Here is a 19194-nt window from a genome sequence, read left to right as displayed (position 1 = left end):
AAGGTTAATACTAATACTCCTGGTGGACTAGGGCAAAAAAAAGGTTAATATTAGTACTCCTGGTGGTCTATGGCAGATAATAGGTTAAAAAATACCCCTGGTTGTCTAAGGATGAGAAAAGGTTAATATTAATACTCCTGGTGGCCTAGGGCACAGAAGAGGTTATTATTAATACTCCTGGTTGTCTAGGACAGAGAAAATATTAATATGAGTACTCCTGGTTGTCTAGGGCAGAGAAAAGGTTTTAAAAAAATCTCCCGGTGGTCTAAGGCAGAGAAAAGGTAAATATTAATACTCCTGGTGGTCTAGGGCACAGAAGAGGTTAAAATTATTACTCCTGGTGGTCTTGGACAGATAAAAGGTTAATACTAATACTCCTGTGGTCTAGGGTAAAGAAAAAGTTAATATTATTACTCCGGGTAGCCTAGGGCAGAGAATAGTTTAATATTAATACTCCTGGTGGTCTTGGGCACAGAAGAGGTTAATATTAATACTGTTGGTGGTCTAGGGCAGAGAAAGGGTTAATATTCATGGCTTATGGCAAAGAATAAGTTACTACTTGGTGGTCTAGGGGATAGAAAATGTAATAATACTCCTGGTGGTCTGGAGCAGATACAAATATTAATATTCATAGTCCTGGTGCTTATGGATTATACATTTCTTTAGAAACTGGGCAAATGACTTGATGACACCAGTTAGGCCCCTTCCACACTTGCGTTTTTCACGCACGTTTTCTGCGCATGCTTTTTACGCGCAGAACTTGAATTGCACTCTGACCCATTGTAATCAATGGGCTTTTTCAGACTTGCATTTTTTTTCACGCGCACACGCACGTTTTTTTTTTAACGCACGTTTAATTTTGTCGCGTGAAAAACGCATCGAAATTGAATTGAAAATGCATTGAAATGCGCGTGAAAAAACTGATTGAACTCTGATGCAAAATGTCAGTTTTTCACTGACCAAACCCTGATCGCACCCTGATCAGACTCTGATGTGATCTGCAACGCAAGTGTGGAAGGGGCCTTAGAGGGGTAGATGATAGATGCCATTAGGAACAATGGTCCTATACTGTCTGGCCCACTCAGTTAAAGGGATGTATCATAGATAGGTCATAAATACAGGAAAGATGTGGGTCCCAACAGGGAGACCTGTATCTACCTTGAAAAGGGGGGGGGGGGGGTCCACTGATCCACAACTGCGTGAATGCAGAGCGTACAGCGCATGCGCGGCCACTCTCCATTCAAGTCTGTGGAAGTGATGAAATAAGACAAGTGCATAGACTCATATAGGGAAGATTTATCAGAAGAGTCTGAGGTAAAATTGTTCTAGTTGCCCATGGAAACCAATCAGAGCTCAGCTTTCATTTTATAAACAGCTGCGGTAGAATGAAAGCTGAGCTCTGATTGGTTTTTCTCAGTTTTACCTCAGACACTTATGATTAATCTCCCCTATAGAGAGTGGACAAAAACTCGGGAAGTGGGCCAGGGCCCGCTCCTTCTCAAGATAGGAATGGACCTCAGAGACGAGACTCGAACTCGATTGTGTGTTTCTGAAATATCCTATGGATATATTGTATATTTAACCCTTTAAACGCCCAGTTATACCAAAACTGCTCCCCCCGTGTTACCTCACTGGTTAGAGAAATAACATAGACTCCAGCAGGATCTATATACTAATATATATATATATATATATATATATATATATATATATATATACATAATACACATAACACAATAAGAAGCGGCTTCAGTGATGACCTAAAGTGGTAAATGATCTTCTGATAAAACCTCCTCGTGATATCCATCTAAAATCAATGATATTTGCAATTTACTCTCCTCCGCAGAAATCAATACATAGCAATAAGGTGTAATCCGTCTTTATGTAGAGCGCGGAGCGCTGACAATGATGGGATCTGAACTTTCATCTGAACGGATGTTATCGCCAAAAAAAAAAGATGTTGAGGGTTTCTATAAAACCCGGGTCATTATACAGTGTGTAGTGTGACAAGAGGGCGTGGCCTGTGGGTATGGGGTCAGCAAGATACACGATGACATCTTCAGTAATTTGCGTTGGCTTTATAGTCGCACACGAACGAGATGTCAAATATGCAATAATGCCATAATATCATAATAAATGTGATTTATAGGGAACCTGTCAACATCTTTTACACCACTAACCTACTAGCTCCCTCATGTAGGGGATGAAATTTTTGTTTCTAGTATTCCCTCTTTTATTTAAAAACTCACCCATTAACCTATAAAAATAATTATGCCGAAAGTCAGGCAAATATGACTCTTCTCATCCCATTCTCACACGAGATGAGTCAAGTTTAGTGGAGTGTCATTTTAGAAGCCCCTATCGTCTCTTCTGTAGCACCTAGAAACATGTTTTTTATGTCATCTTAAAGATAAAAAAATCACATTTTTTTTTTAGATTACAGGGTTATGGTTCTGTGATGTCCAGAAATGGATCTTTATCTGCAGTTTACATTTCCAACTTTGTATTTAGCTGCATATGTATATGCTACTTTAGGCAGGTCTGATCTGAAAGTTGAGATTCTTATCTTTAATATGTAACTAAAAGTAGGCTTCTAGGTACTATAAAACAGAAGATAGGGGCGACTGAATTGACACTACCCCTGCAAGCACCAAACTTGACTCATCTCATGTGAAAATGAGGGGGGGGGGGAGAGTCATATTTGCCTGACTGGTAAAAAGATGAGGTTTCACATAAAAGAGGGAATTCTAGAAAATATATTTCATACCTTACCTGAGGGGGGAGTAGAAGTTCAGTTGGATAAAACCAGGTACCATATTCTGTTTGACTCTTCCTTTAAAGGGAAACTGTCACCACATTTTTCACATATACAGCCAGTGACAGGTTCCCATAGAGCCCTACTAAAACACCCTTCTTTTAGCTAACAAAAATTTCCCCTCAGATTCCCAAATAATCAACTTTATAATTTTACCTGGTATCCAGGGTTGTCTATAGCGGGTCCAGGTGAGTGCGGCCTCCTCGGATTGAATCTAGTAGCTGCTCTCCATGCTTTCTCTGATTGCAGCAGTAATGTCATGTGATCAGGATGACATTATTGCAGGTGATTTAGCCTATTAACATTAGAAAACTGTACACCATGCATACATCTCAGAAAATCACGGCATATCATATTGTGATAAGATTACAACAACCTGCAAGGAGAAGAGTAGAAGTCCATGCAGACATTTTGTTATGTAGTCAGATATGTGCATGAGTACAGTTTGGTATGTTAAGAGGCTAAAGGACCTGTGATGATGTCACCCTGGTTACGTGACATTAGCCCTCACCCCCAACTCTCTCTATAGATCCGTAAATACTAGGAAAGTTTAAAACTCAGATTTTATGGGGATGTGAGAGAAACAATTTTTAGCTAATAGAAGGGGGTCATATAGTTACTAGGGCTCTATATGAACCTGCCACTAGCTGTATTTGTGAAAAATGAGGTGACAGGTTCCCTTTAAGGAAGTGATTTTAACCTACTTTAATTTAACCCCTTACCGTTGCGTGCCGTACCAGTTCGTACATAGCCGCTAAGTCTTTCCTGCATATTGTAAGCACCGAACGTGGGTGTTTTTCTGCCAATCCCCACCCGCATGGGCTTCGCCATCATCGCTCCCCGTGACGTCATCGGAGAGCGGCGATCCGTCGCCATGACAGTCTGGGGTCTTCCGAAGACCTGAGGCTGTCTCGTTTTAACCCTTTCATTTCAATGTGCTTCAATTACAACTGCAGTATGGCAGTATATGATAGGATCGTACAGACACCCTAGGGTTAAAGTACCCTAGGGAGTCTGAAAAAAAGTAAAAATAAAAAAAAGTTTAAAAAAAAAAATTATAATAAAAAACCCTAAAAATTCAAATCACCCCCCCCTTTCCCTAGAACTGATATAAATATTATTAACTAGTAAAAATCATAAACACATTAGATATCGCTGTGTCTGAAAATGCCGATCTATCAAAATATAATAACGTTTTTTCACTGCATTTAACCCCGTAACGGAAAGTAGCGTCCAAATAAAAATGATTTTAAAATATCAATAAAAAGTGATCAAAAGGTTACAAGGTCCTAAAAATGATAGCAATGAAAATGTCATTAAAAGTTGCAAAAAATGACACCAACCACAGCTCCGTATACCAAAGTAAGTTATTGGCGCCAGAAGGAGGTTTAAATTTTTGTATGAAAACATTATAAAACCTATACAAATTTGGTATCCCCATGACCGTACCGACCCAAAGTATGAAGTAGACATGTCTCTTGGGGGGCGCACAGTGAAAGCCGAAAAATCCAAGCCCACAAGAAAACAAAAAATGCGTTTTTTCACCATTTTCACTGCATTTGGAATTTTTTTCCCGCTTCCCAGTACACAGCATGGAATATTCAATACCATCACTATGAAGTGCAATGTGTTAGGCAGAAAATAAGCCATCACACAGCTCTTTACATGGCAAAATAAAAAATTGATAGATCTTTGAAGGTGGGGAGTGAAAAATAGAAATGAAAACAACAGGCCAGGTCGTTAAGGGGTTAATCAGGAGCCCTGATTTGTCCTAAAACCCAACTAATAGTTCATCCAAGGTTGAGGGAGTCACTTTGTTCCCTGTAAAAAAGAATTTGTAGGTGAAGCACATTTTTTTCTGCTTGGCTGCTGTAGATGTGCACCAGCCCACCACAATACGATTTCTTTGAAGAATATATCAGGGCACATTTACTTTTCCGGCCGACGGAGTTCACCCGAAGTGCATTGTCCGACCGGAATTCACTCTGACGATATTCACTAAGATTGTGCACCCGATATCCTGCATGTGTCGCTTCCCCGCTCAGGTCCACCGGAGTTCACCTTCTTCTTCCTGGTGCATGTAAGAGCTTTGGATGTGACACAATTAGAATCTTAAATTCCGCGCTCATTTCGAATCAGTCGAATTATCTGATGCCCCTTTACCTGATTTCTGTTGCATGAAAGCCGGTGCCGCTGCGCTAAAATCCGATCGCATGCGACACAATCCCCTGCCAAATACATGTCCAAGAGGTGCAAATCCCGAAAACGTTGGAAAGTCAGATGAAAATGCAATCCGCTGACCCTTTGTAAATGAGTCCCATTACCTTCTGTCCTGTGGAAAAGGAGCCTCATATATGCAGAAGGGAAGAGACAACAATCTATCCGAGATTTCAGAATTATAAAATGGTTGATCTTTTGTCACTCTGTCGATAAGCTGAAACTGGAGGTGAAGATAAATACAATCTGTCTCCATCACAAAATAAAATCTAAAATGATTCCTATGTGAGATGTAAAAACCTGTGCCAGGTGCTTGGATAACACTAGCGCGGAAACTAAGAAAATGACATAACAACTTTGAGAATATGGAGGGGCGTGGCTTAAATTCATGGAGGTGTCTAAAAACATTTGGAAAGGAAACCTTGTAACTATTCTACATTCTCTTATGTATCAAGCGCCTAAAGACATTGGGGCACATTTACTTACCCGGTCCTGTCGCGATCCTCGCTGTGCATTCCCCAACGAGGATGAAGTCCGCCGCGATTCACTAAGATCGTGCCCCCGATATCCTGCATGTGTTGCTTCCCTGCTCAGGTCCAACAAAGTTCACCTTCTTCTTCCCGGTGTATGTGAGTGCATTGGATGTGACACAATTTGAATTTTAAATTCCACGCTTAGTCCGAATTAGTCGGGTTGTCCGACGGCAGCGCCCCCCCGATTTGTGCTGCATGAAATTTTGGCGCAATTGCGCAAAAATCTGATCGCATGCGCCGAAAACCCCAGTTAAATGCGCCGCAAATAGCCGGAAATAGTCGGGAAACCCGATGGAAATGGGGTCCGTGGACCCTCAGTACATGAGCCCCATTGATATAGGATTTTCGAAAGGAAGACAATCGAGATGATTTTTCAGCCCATTAGTTTTCCGACCCCCAGGTCACAGGAAAAAAAAAGGCGGAATTATTAACACACGTTATGAAACTTTTTGCACTTCTGCACCAATCTAGAAATAATAGGGGGCTGAGCAGGGCAGTGAAGCCCTTTTAACATTCATGACTGGTGCTAGAACAAATTGAGCTGTTTGGTTAAATCTGTCTGGCCTATAGATTTCGGAGCCGATTTTCAAAGTTACTTAGGGTACTTCTGATGTGACGCCTTTCTACAGTGCTGCATCGGAAGAAGATTGCAGGACCGAGGGTCCTGCTTTTGCCAGCGCCGGGCTGTGTTATCACCACCAGGCCCCAGAACTAACACCAGGATCAGAAAAGTGTCAGGCTGGCAGCACACTGGCCACTGGATGTATCAGAAGGCGAAGGGGGTACATTACAATGCGCCAATGTGTGATAAATGTACATTTATAGAAAACCCGTCAGGCCAATTTTGAACTCTAAACCTACTAGAGGTCCTTATGGACATGTGGTTTAGGGTCCCAAGCTGCCTTTTTTGAAGTCTTTAGGCATAAAAAAAATGAAAGAAAATAAACGTTTGTATTTGCCTAGATGTGAGCACGACAAGGCAAATCTTCAGATCTCCTCTCGTGATGCAGGAAGTGAAGCTGAGGTGGTACCTACAGTGATTGCGTAGTGAAGCCGGGGGTAGTACATCGGCTTCACTTGCTTGAACGTGCAGGTGCCGAGGGAACGAGGAGGCGAGGTCAGTACAAAGTTGCCTTTCTTTTTTCTTTGAAGAATCCTTAAAAATCATACAGGGCGATTTGGGACACTAAACCACCAGTCCATAAGTTGGTTTAGGGTCCCAAACTGCACTGACAAATTCCCTTTAATGGGGTTGGCCACTTTACCTCATGTTTCATTAGCCCCAAATCGCATAGAGAAGGGGCTGGGGACTGTAGGGGATTTCTGGTGATGGTGCAGAAGGCGGCTTAAAAGGTGATTGGCCCCTTCTTTAGGCAGTCCCAAAAAGGGGCTGGATTGGGCGGGCTTATTGGGGCCCGCCCTGTGGTTTAAAAGCATTGGGGGCACGTGGCGGGGCCTCTTTCCTTCTGCCCTCAGGACCGAGCGGTGTGAAGTCGCCCACCCACCCTTGCCCTCAGGTTAATTTTCGTTTACAGGTGGTTTTCCGGTTTCTGGCTGTTCTTTCTGTCTTCCTTTCAGATGTCACAGCATTGGTGGATTTTCACATGCCCGAAGGCGAGATGAAGGGGCCCTTATGACGTCTGACGCCATTCGGGTGAAAGGTTTTTGCTCAAGAAGAAGCGAAGGGCCCGGATGGGCATAAATTTTGGTCCAACTATTTTGCATTTTTTCTATTGGTTATTTAATTAATTGTTTCTCTAAAAATAAATGCTGTGGCCCCCCCACATACCCACAACAAGGAACATGGTGTGGTGTCCATTGATGGCTGGTTTAATTTTGGAGGATTTTAAATTTCCGGGTCAAGAGCCTGAATATTTTGGGCTAAGTTTACAAGTCCCTACAGTCTTATATAATGTGTGAGAAAAATTGGAGAGGTGGGGGGGAAGGATATCAGGTAATTTACCAATATACATCTATTAATAGTTCTGCTCCACGTTCTTGATATGTAAAGTGAAGCCTCCTGTCTCTTACCTCATCAGACAGAGATTCCTGTCCATAAAATGGCCGCAGATGGAGGGTCATGTGATCTCTAAAGGTCCATGAACAATCGCCCTGCCAGGACCTTATGATGGTATGCATCAATATAAGATCAGGGTCATTGTTCATGGACAGATAGAGATCACATGACCCTCCATCTGTGGCCATTTTATGGACAGGAATGTCCGGCTGATGAGGTAAAAGACCGGAGGCTTCACTTTACATATCAAGAAAGCGGAGAAGAACTATTACTAGATGTATATTGGTAAATTACCTAATATCCTGCCCCCCACACACTTATACACACATTACAAAAACATGAGGTAAAGTGGCCAATCCCTTTAACTCTTCCTGAATAGTAGGTAATGCTTCCCGTGGACCCGTCATGTGAATATTAGATGTCACCTGTGTCTTTTTTTGAATCAAATCTCCATGAATGTCGGGCGTCTGTTTCCCTAATACATGAATATAAGGCAGAAAGTGGCAGCCGGAAAGGAAGCAGACAGATAAAAGGTGGCGAACTAACCGGCGAAAATTACATTAAAGTGGATCTCAACATAAGAGGTAATTTTACAATTACATTTATCTCATCATAGTAAACTAAACATTTTTATAAGTGGAGGCGACGCTCCGAGTGCCGGCAGTTGCCAGGATCAGCCAGGACCTTGGCAACAGGGATGAAGAAACTGCTCTATGTGTGACTGTCACAATCTTCTTCCCCAGATTTTACCACTTACCTGCATGTCTGTAAGATGGAGATGTGTCTAAGATGGACTGGGACCAGGGCCGGTTTTAGACAAAGTGGGGCCCTGGGCAAAACAAAGTGGGGCCCGAAAATAAAGGTATTGTATGAACAGTCATAGTCAGTAAGAGGCTCCTGCACAATAATAACACTGTGTAGTTACACACAGTAGTAGGTAAATATCTGTAATATGGGGCTGTAGGAGAATGTTATAGGAGAGAGACAGGTGATAGGGAGATGGATGATAGAAGATAAATCGGAAAGATAAGATAGATTTATAGATAGATGATAGATCTATAGATGCAGAAATATAAAGTAGATTATATATAGATAGATATGAGAGATAGACAGATATATAGATAGGAAATGATAGGAGATATATAATTAGACAGATAGATGATAGATATATAGACTGGAGATAGATGATAAGCATCTTCACCTGGACATTCAACCATGGGGTATTAAAGGAGCAATACATCCTCTGCCCACAAAAGTCCATATGTAGGGGCCCCCTTTAGGACAGGAGGCCCTGGGCAAATGCCCAGTTTGCTGCCCCCTAAAACCAGCCCTGGCTGTGACAAGTGTTGAGCGGAACTAAACTGCAAAGTTTGGTTTGGTACAGAACTTGTATACCCCTGGTATGGCTCAACTTTACCCCTGTGGTTAACATCTGCAATCATTGCTGGCAATAGCATTGTTGCTCTCCAATTATGTAATCGGGAATGACAACCCTCCACAAAATGATGGTGCGCAGCGCTGCCGTCATGTTAGTTTTGCAGTAGTTTAAATTAATTTTAATGGGATTGCTCGTCACTAGCTACTGTGGTCAGATGCTCCAAAATTGTAAACCTTTTCCTATGTTTCATTTTTAATATACAGGCAGCATGTTATAGGGTAGGAGGAGCTGATTGTAGCCAGCCAGCCCAGTATATAACCAGCCCCCTATATGTAGCCAGACGCCCCTCCAGTATAAATCCAGCCAGCCGCCCCAGTATATAGCCAGCCAACCCCCCGGTATATAGCCAGCATGCCCCCCAGTATATAGCCAGCCCACCCAGTATATAGCCAGCCCCCTCTACATAGCCAGAGAGCCCCCAGTATATAGATAGCCAGCCCCTCCCCAGTATATAGCCAGTCACCCTCCCTGTATATTTCCAGCCACCCCCCTGTATACAGCTAGCCACCCCCCGTATACAGCCAACCACCCCTCCTGTATACAGCCAGCCAGCCACCCCCAGATATGCAGCCAGCCACTGCCTTGTATACAGCCAGCCAGTCCCCCCACCACAGTACATACAAATAAAAAACCATGAACTCACCTTTCCAACGATCCCCGCAGCTCTGCTACTTGATGCATTCCGGCCTGTGGTCACTGCTCTGTTCGCGCTGGCGGTTCACAAACTATGACGTCAAGCCGCTTGCTGATGACATAGTCTGTGCAATGCCGCCACGAACAGAGCTGCCACTGCCGGCCATAGGTTCCCGACCGTTGTTATAGAGCAAGAAGAGCTGAGCAGATTGTACATAGTGTCCTATCCGCAGGCAGCATGTTATAGAGCAGGAGGAGCTGAGCAGATTGTACATAGTGTCCTATCTGCAGGCAGCATGTTATATAGCAGGATGAGCTGAGCAGATTGTATATAGTGTCCTATCTGCAGGCAGCATGTTATAGAGCAGGAGGAACTGAGCAGATTGTATATAGTGTCCTATCTGCAGGCAGCATGTCATAGAGCAGGAGGAGCTGAGCAGATTGTACATAGTGTCCTATCTGCAGGCAGCATGTTATATAGCAGGAGGAGCAGAGCAGATTGTATATAGTGTCCTATCTGCAGGCAGCATGTTATAGAGCAGGAGGAACTGAGCAGATTGTATATAGTGTCCTATCTTCAGGCAGCATGTTATAGAGCAGGAGGAGCTGAGCAGATTGTACATAGTGTCCTATCTGCAGGAAGCATGTTATAGAGCAGGAGGAGTTGAGCAGATTGTACATAGTGTCCTATCTGCAGGCAGCATGTTATAGAGCAGGAGGAGCTGAGCAGATTGTACATGGTGTCCTATCTGCAGGCAGCATGTTATAGAGCAGGAGGAGCTGAGAAGATTGTACATGGTGTCCTATCTGCAGGCAACACGTTATAGAGCAGGAGGAGCTGAGCAGATTGTACATAGTGTCCTATCTGCAGGCAGCATGTTATGGAGCAGGAGGAGCTGAGCCAATTGTACATAGTGTCCTATCTGCAGGCAGCATGTTATGGTGCAGGAGGAGCTGAGCCAATTGTACATAGTGTCCTATCTGCAGGCAGCATGTTATGGAGCAGGAGGAGCTGAGCAGATTGTACATAGCGTCCTATCTGCAGGCAGCATGTTATGGAGCAGGAGGAGCTGAGCAGATTGTACATAGTGTCCAATCTGCAGGCAGCATGTTATGGAGCAGGAGGAGCTGAGCCAATTGTACATAGTGTCCTATCTGCAGGCAGCATGTTATGGAGCAGTGGCAGTGAGAAAAAAGTAGAAGCTGTGTTGGTTCGGTTGTTGGTTAATTTTGAATGATAAGATACTTTGTGTTAAGGAAGGAATAATGGAGACTTACTATTAAGGGCTTAAGAAGAGCCCTGTATCCAAGGTTCTATCGGTTTATACCTGGTCTCATCTGCTGGATGTCTTGCTTGACCATGACCATAAATGTTATACTAAATCTTAGACAATTCTGGTGCTTCTTCTGAACCAATAGCAAAAATCCAGTTTACTGCGATACTTCGGCTTGAGAGAGAGACCATTCTTAAATTTTATAACTTCCCGATGAAGTCCACCTATACAGGAAGAAGTGATTGAATTTCTATAACACGTTCCTATCACGGCAAATGAAAGCCTGCAAAACAGTGAAAACTGGAAAGAATGTTTTATGAAAGCAAAATGAAAAGAGAACTATTCTCTGTCAGGGTTCATAACATAAAAAAAATCCCTACTTGGAGTCTCAATGACATCTATTCTCACTTAAAAGGTTCATGCGAGCTACACAGCTCTAGGTGATACTGAGTCATCGAGCCCATGCCTGAAACACAGTGGTGATTGGTAAACTTTGATGAAGTTCTAAAATGTAAGATAATAATTATACTTTTCCGCTCCACTGTCGGAGGAGAAGCTGTTGTTACAACTGGTTACTGGCTAGTAACTGGTCTATAAAAAGCAATGTGTCCTCTAACAAGACACCATGGTTTCACAATCTGTAATGTTATATTTGTATTAAATTGGGAGTATTGAGAAAGTATACTAACTCGTGTCTCAAATATCAACAGGTCTATCCACAGTGATGGACTAAGGTTCTTTGGGCCCACCAGATAAATTTATTCTAGGAACAGACCCAAGAAACCTCCACTCCAAAATGAATAGTCTTCTTCTGGTCTCCTTGGGTAGAGTACTGGGTTTGAGCCTGAGCCCAAAAGAGGATCCTCTTGGGTATAGTATTGAGTTGAAGAGCAAGCCCCCTAGAGGATTCTCTTCGGTCCAGTATTGGGTTTTAGCCTGAGCCCCCTGGTGGATCCTTTCTAGCCCAGTATTGGGTTGCAGGGAAATCCCCCTGGAGAAACCTCTGGAGTCTAGTATTGAGTTAGAGCCCAAGACCTCCAGAGGTTCTTCTGGTGTAGACCCAAGAAACCTCCACTTCAAAATGAATAGTCTTCTTCTGGTCTTCTTGGGTACAGTACTGGGTTTGAGTCTGAGCTCGTAAGAGGATCCTCTTGGGTATAGTATTGAGTTGGAGGGATATCCCCCCAGAAGATTCTCTTCGGTCCAGTATTGTGCTGGAGCCTGAGCCCCCTGTTGGATCCTTTCAGACCCAGTATTGGGTTGCAGAGAAATCGCCCTGGAGAAACCTCTTGGGACTAATATTACATTGAAAGGCGAGCCCCCAGTGGATCCTCTGGAGTCTAGTATTGGGTTAGAGCCCAAGACCTCCGGAGGTTCTTCTAGTGTCCAGTATACGAGGATCTTCTGGATTAACTGGTGATTCAATCCGACACTGAATACTATGAATACACTACACTTTGCAAGCATTTATGATTTTGTGTTTAGATTGATAGAAAGAAGTAGAACAAAAAAGTAAATCAGTAAATAGCAGACCTTGGATTCAGCATTGAGAGACTTTGAAGATACATTATGTCATCTATCTACTTTACAGACACTTCAATGAACGTTGATATCTGAGTGCCTTGATCAGGGCTTCCTGCAGTTTTAGTATAAGTTGTAAGACAATTCTCAACCAATACTATGTTTTATAGAGCAGAAGGAGCAAGTACTTTCAGAAAGGTTGAGAAAACAATGAGGATGTAAACCTTGGAGCCTACAAAGTGACGCTAAGTGGACTACTCTAGTCTCAAATCACTCTTTATGGCCCTGTCTGGAGCTGCATTAAAAACACCAACCACCTGGTAATTTTTTGTGTCAGGTTTATTGACTGTGGCTCGATAAAGGGCCAGTAGGAGTGATTTGGATGTAAACCACCAGTTTATAGGTACCTGCTCTGGAGAGAATTAAGCGTAGGTTCCCTTTAAAGGGAGTATGTCATTAAAAATGTATCCTCTATCCAAAGGATAAAGGCAGGGCACCTCAAATGTTGAACGTCCATTAATCAGCAGAATTGTTGTCATGTTAACCAATTTGGAGGTCAAGAGAGCACTGGATTGATTTACAGCATGGCTGAAACCCAGAAATCCCCATGGTATGCAGTAGATCAGGGGAAGTTGTGATCCCTCTGTTGATCACGGGGGTCTTTTTTATTGAATAGGGGATGAATGTTATTAATGACACAACTACTTTAGGGACCAGTAGCAGGGACAATCTCATTGGACAATTTGGGAGGGATGTATTAGAGCTTGCATGCCGGTATTCTGCCATGAAAAAGTTGCAATTCCTGGCCCCTATGCCCCCTTCATGCCAAATGGGGAGGTAGAGGTGTGGATGGGCAAGGGTACATTTTCTATTGCTCCAAGATCATCTGTAGGAGAATTCAACATCATACAGGACCAGAACATCTTAATATATCAAGAATGTCATGTTCCAGGGAAGGGGAATTAATACTGCTGTATGATGGGATCAGTCCTGATAAATAGCATGTGATTTACCCTGAGATTGTTTTCTCGTGACACATTGTACTTCAAATTAGTTTAAAAATTTGGATGAAATCTTTTGTGTTTAGTTATGAAAAAAACAAAATTTGGCAAAAATTTGGAAAAATTCTTTATTTTCAACGTTCTAAATTCTCTACTTTTGATGCAGATAGTCATAGCTCCCAAATAAATTCATAACTTACATTTCCCAAGTGTCTGCTTTATGCTGGCATGGTTTTTTAAGATTCCACATATTTTACTAGAATGTTCTGAGGCTCAGAATTTAGGTATCATTTTTCACATTTTTTGTAAAATCACCAAAACCTGTATTTAGATGGACCTGCTCAACTTCTAATTGACACTGAGAGGCCTAAATAATAGTGAGACTCGTAAATTACCCCATTGTGGAAACTACACACCTCAACGTATGAAAAACCACTTTTAAGAAGTTTGTTAACGCTTTACGTGTTTTATAGGGGTTAAAACAAAATGGAGGTGCAGTCTCCAAATTGTAATATTTTTTCACAATACACCCATTTTGGGTGGAAAATTAAACATTTACAATGGATTAAATGAATAAAGGCTCCACAAAGTTTGTTACCCAATCTCTCCCAAGTACACGGATACCCCATATGTGCTGGTAACCTGCTGTATGGGCGCACGGCCGGGCATAGAAGGGAAGGAGGCGCCATCCAGATCAGATTTGCTATGTCACATTGTACAGGCTATAATTTTTTTCTTTTTTTTATTGTGGACCTATAGGGGCTTATTTCTTTTGCCACATGAGATGCACTTTTCTGGTACGTAATTTGGGGGAATCTATAGGCTAATTGGTGAGATTTTATTAACTCTTTGTTGGTGGAGGAAATGAAAATCATCACTTTTCAGGAAGATTTTTATGGGGTTTTTTTTGGCTGTTTACCATACCATAAAAATAGTATATTATTTTTATTCTATGGGTCGCCACGATTACAAAAAGACCTCATTTATATAGATTTTTTATTTTTTTCCCATTTTTACTGCATAAAAAGTAATTTGGCAAAAATGTTGTTAATTTTAGCATCACCGTCTTTCATATGCATAACTTTTTTATTTTTCGCCTCACAAATCTGTTTAAGGGCTTATTTTTTGCGAGAAGGATTGTTCTTTTTAGTGGTCTTATTTTAGAGTGCATAACATTTTTTAAATCCCTTTTTAGAGCATTTTTATAGGGTATTAATTGAAAATTATCTTTTTTCTGGAGCTTTTTTTTGTTTTGTTTTTTACGGGGTTCACTTTGCGGATCTAATAATTATTCTATTTTATTATACAGATTGTTACGGACGCAGGGATACCAAATATGTGGGGGTTTTGTGTATTTTATTCAATTGTACTGAATAAAAACCAATTTGGAGAAAATCTTGTTCATTTTAGCATCACCATCTTTTCATATGCATAACTTTTTTATTTTTCGGCTGACAAATCTGGTTAGGGGCTTATTTTTTGCGAGAAGAGTTGTTCTTTTTAGTGGGCTTATTTTGGAGTGCATAACATTTTTTTAATTACTTTTTAGAGCATTTTTTTATAGGGTATTAATTAAAAATGATCTTTTTTCGGAACGTTTTTGCGTTTTTTTTCTACGGCGTGTACCGTGCGGGTCCAGTAACGATTCTGTTTTATTATATAGATTGTTACGGACGCAGCAATACCAAATATGCGGGGTTTTTTGTGTTTTTGTGTTTTTTATACTTTATTAAGTGTTTTTATGGGAAAGTGACATTTTAGGGGCTTATATTTTTATGTATTTATTTTTTATTTATTATAATGTGTAGTGTTAAGTGTTTTTGCATATTTTTACTTATACATACTTGAACTTGAACCAGTGATGCTCTGATCACTGGTTTAAGTTCAATACACTGCTCTACAATACTATTTTATTGTAGAGCAGTGTAAACTGTCTGAGCAAGCTTGCACATGCTCAGACAGTTTACAGTCAGACCCGGAAGGGATCTGGCTGCCATGGAGACCGGGCAGCTCCGGGGCACATGCCAGTCCTCGGAGCTGCCCGGTAAGCGGCACGGGGGATCCGATCCACAGCACAAACACCCTTACACGCCGCGGTCATGTTTGACCGCGGCGTGTAAGGGGTTAACACCCGCGATCGGAGCCGGCTCCGATCGCGGGTGTTAGCGCAGGCTGTCAGCTGTACTAGACAGCTGACAGCCGCTGCTTCTGGTACCGACTCCGTTCGTGAGCCGGTGCCAGAAGCAGGACGTTATAGAACGTCCCCGTGCGCTAAGCATCTAGCCCCGGGGACGTACTATAACGTCCTGGTGCGCCTAGGGGTTAAGGACTCACCCTATTGAAGACATGGGGGGACATTAATCATAGTGGGTCTCAGGTTCGCCTGTTTTTGCACCTGGTTTGCTCTTCTTTTGATGGATCTGGTTCTGCCTTAGTAAATGCACTTTGGAATTGTCACATGTCCGATTCATTTGCGCCTAAATTTGCGCCAAATTTGTCTCAAATTGTTTGATCTCATTTGTGAGCAATAATGAAAGGAGACTGAGAAAAGGTGACAGAACGTTCAGGGCGTCATCTCTGCACAAAACCTATCATTGTGATTTAACTGCAGGGACTAAAAGTTACAGAGATGTATAAAAAAAAAAAAATTCTTGCTTTTTTATTATAATGTACATGAAATGGAGACTGTTAATATTCTCAGATCTGTACAATAAGACAATAATCACTCACAGAGATGATCCCATAGACAGTGATGAAGTCGTTACTGGAGAAATTTTACATTTTAAAACTGAGCAGAAGTATTTTCCATGTTGCATAGAGGGAATGTTTCATGTTGGAACCTAAAATTTATGTTTTTAGTAATGGAAAGTGAAGTTTTTTGGAAGTGCACCTGCTCAGAGTAGGTGCATTATGCCTATTTTGCGCCTAAAATTTGTGCAAATTAGTGATAGATCCCGTGCAAACATCTGTATAGGATGCTCTCACTATGTCAGATAAGGCGCAGGGACTCAAAACCACTAAATGCCAAACTTTGCCGTGCGCCAAATTAACGAGATGCGCCAGATTCTTGCGCTAAAAGACGCTCAAAACAGTCTAACAGACTATGATTAATGTCCCCCAGGGTCTACAGGAGTGGTAAGACGCATGCTTTTCCAAAAAAAATGTATTGAGGCGTGTGCAGTCCTGAGTCATATTTGTCTATGCTGTCACTTTATTCATTAGTGTGCACCCTAGATCATACAACATTATTTCTTAATGTTTTTTATTTCATTTTTGAGATGCTGGGAAGTGACCTAGCTGCTGCGACTCACTGTTCCCCCTCCCCTCTCCATAAAACATCCATATAATCTGACACCACAATGATTTTCTGTCCATATTACCCACCTCTCCTGTTTGCATTCAGATGTTTCTAGGTGCTCTGTAAGAGTGTCTTCACTTTGTTCCCCTGCATATTATAATTATTTACTGTAGTATGAATGTGAAAGTTTTAAAATGAAAATAATTATTTAGAAATGCTCCTATTACACACACTCATCATGGAGAAGGGTGAGGATGTATGCATCAATTCCTTGGGAATAAATAACCAGAATGCATTATGGGAAGAAGACAATCCTGCACTGTGATGCAAAGATGTGTCTTTGCAGTCATGAGCGTGTAACACCAAGCTAATCAATTTGCCTACTTCATGGCAGTGGTTCCCCCTACTGGTAGTGCAGGTGAATAATTGTCCTGCTACATTGCGAAAACTGAATACGCTGAGGAACATGATGGCCTCCAAATACCCCAGGTCTCAGGTCGACCCTGCATCTCTTGTATTTGCTAGTAAAACGAGTCCAGTTCTTGGAAGCTCCGCCTCTCAATTTACAGGACTTAAAGCGATATTTCAGAAATTTGTTTTCTGATCACAAATCCTTAGCAAAATCAGTATTTTGCTGGTATAACATCTGCCCCCCCCCCCCCCAATCAGCTGTTTGGAGCTGTCACATACTTTAGAGCCTTGTGATGACACATCACCATAGTTCAGTCCCATTTAGGTAAATATGGAGTTGCAATACCAAGCACAGCCATTGTACATGGTATGGTGCATGTTTGGTAGACCTGTATACAAGACACAACACATGCATGTATGCTAAAGTCTGTACATACAACTTATCTGTGTAGGTGTTGAATGTCTGACATTGGACAATCAATATACATCAATAGGTAATCAATAAAAAATCCTAACATACCCCTTAACACCAGTTAGCACTGGACACCTTCAGAGATATAATGGAACCCAGGCCTTGAAGAAAATCTGCCATTTGATTTCATGCGCTACGAACCAAACATACCTTGAGAATGCTGTAGCTACACTGATGCAGAAACATATCTTGTTTAATCCCTGTGTTGAGTGGTTTTGCTGAAAAAATTTTATAAAAGTATGATAATGAAGCTCTCTCACTTCTGTACCTTGCTCAGGTGCATTTCTTCCTACAATAAGTATGCACTGCTCCTGAGAATGATTTAATCACTGTGTTGTCCCTAACAGGAAGAAGTAATCAATTGCTGCACCATCCCCCAGTTGCTGTGTATGAGTGATCCAGCTCAGGTTGATTAGTCCTGTCTGGACAGTTCAGGAAGCTCCATGTGTAAAGTGTTTAGGTATGGAAGCCAGAAGCACACAGCTTTCCCAAGGTCCTGAATGTTATAATTGTTTTTTCAGCAAAACCACTAAGATCAGGGATTAAACAAGATATGTTTCTGCACGAGAGTAGCTACAACATTCTCAAGGTATGTTTGGTTCTTAATGCATGAAATAAAATGGTAGATTTACTTTAAAGGGTTTTCTGGCCCTATACCACAATGCTCTAGCCACAGGATGGGTCATTAACAATTGATTGGTTGGGATGTAACACCTGCCACCCCCACCACTCGGGACATAGGGGCAGCTCAACAACCATTAGAGCCGGAAGTAGACTGCTACATGTGTAGTGTATTGGCACTCTGTAGGCACACATATCAAAGAAGTGAACTACTTTGAGGCTGGACCGCGGAGCTGGTAGTTTCCGACCCTGACTCTAGTGTACAATGGGTGATGGGGGGTGATCATGAGTGTTGGACCCTCAATGATGGATAAGTTATGAGTGGTATAAGGCTGAGTGCCCCTCAGTGCTATTTTGGTAGATTGAGTTGGGTCCTACACCATGGTTCTCATTTACTAAGGGTCCTTTGGACGCATTTTCGTCGGGTTTCCTGATGTTTTCTGTTTTGCGCCGAATAGTCCCCGGATTTTGGCGCATCGGCTCCGGCTTGCACACGACACAAATTGGGGGGCGGACAACCCTACGGATTCGGCCAACGCACGGGATTTAACATTTAGAATTGTGTCGCAAGACAATGCACTTTCAAGCACCGGGAAGAAGAAAGTGAACTCCGGCGGACCTCGGCGCAGAAGCGACGGATACAGAAACTCGGGCGCACGATCTTAGCGAATCGCGCCAGACCCGACAACGCACCGTGGGTTCGCGACAGGACCGGGTAAGTAAATCTGCCCCAATATTTCATGTTTTTAATGTTATGACTGCACATCGTATATACCCATGTATATATTATACTGTATATATAACGGTATATATAAACAGGCGCACATTTTTTGCAATGTGTTTTTCTGACATTTATTTTGATGGTCTCACCGTAGGACGAAAATAAAATGGCATTTCAATAGCTGGAGGTCAGCGCAATGTCTATCATGTTAATTTTGTGCTT

The 19194-nt window shown here is 42.0% G+C and overlaps 1 long non-coding RNA gene across 2 annotated transcripts in view; it reads right to left on the bottom strand.

Moving 5' to 3' along the window:
- The window catches only part of LOC140069034 (uncharacterized), a 59236-nt gene extending 50604 nt beyond the window's left edge, over positions 1-8632 (bottom strand). Inside the window, exon 1 of one of the 2 annotated variants that reach the window (XR_011848687.1) lies at positions 8340-8632. This is a non-coding gene — a long non-coding RNA (uncharacterized lncRNA). Of the gene's footprint in view, positions 1-1158; positions 1325-8339 lie in introns of those variants that run through there. The other variant, XR_011848686.1, reaches the window with a different exon arrangement.
- Positions 8633-19194: the final 10562 nt, after the last annotated feature.

Source organism: Engystomops pustulosus, chromosome 7, assembly GCF_040894005.1.
Source record: "Engystomops pustulosus chromosome 7, aEngPut4.maternal, whole genome shotgun sequence".
NCBI lineage: Eukaryota > Metazoa > Chordata > Amphibia > Anura > Leptodactylidae > Engystomops > Engystomops pustulosus.
Note: the sequence above shows the minus strand (reverse complement) of the source record. Positions and strands in the feature narration are given on the sequence as shown.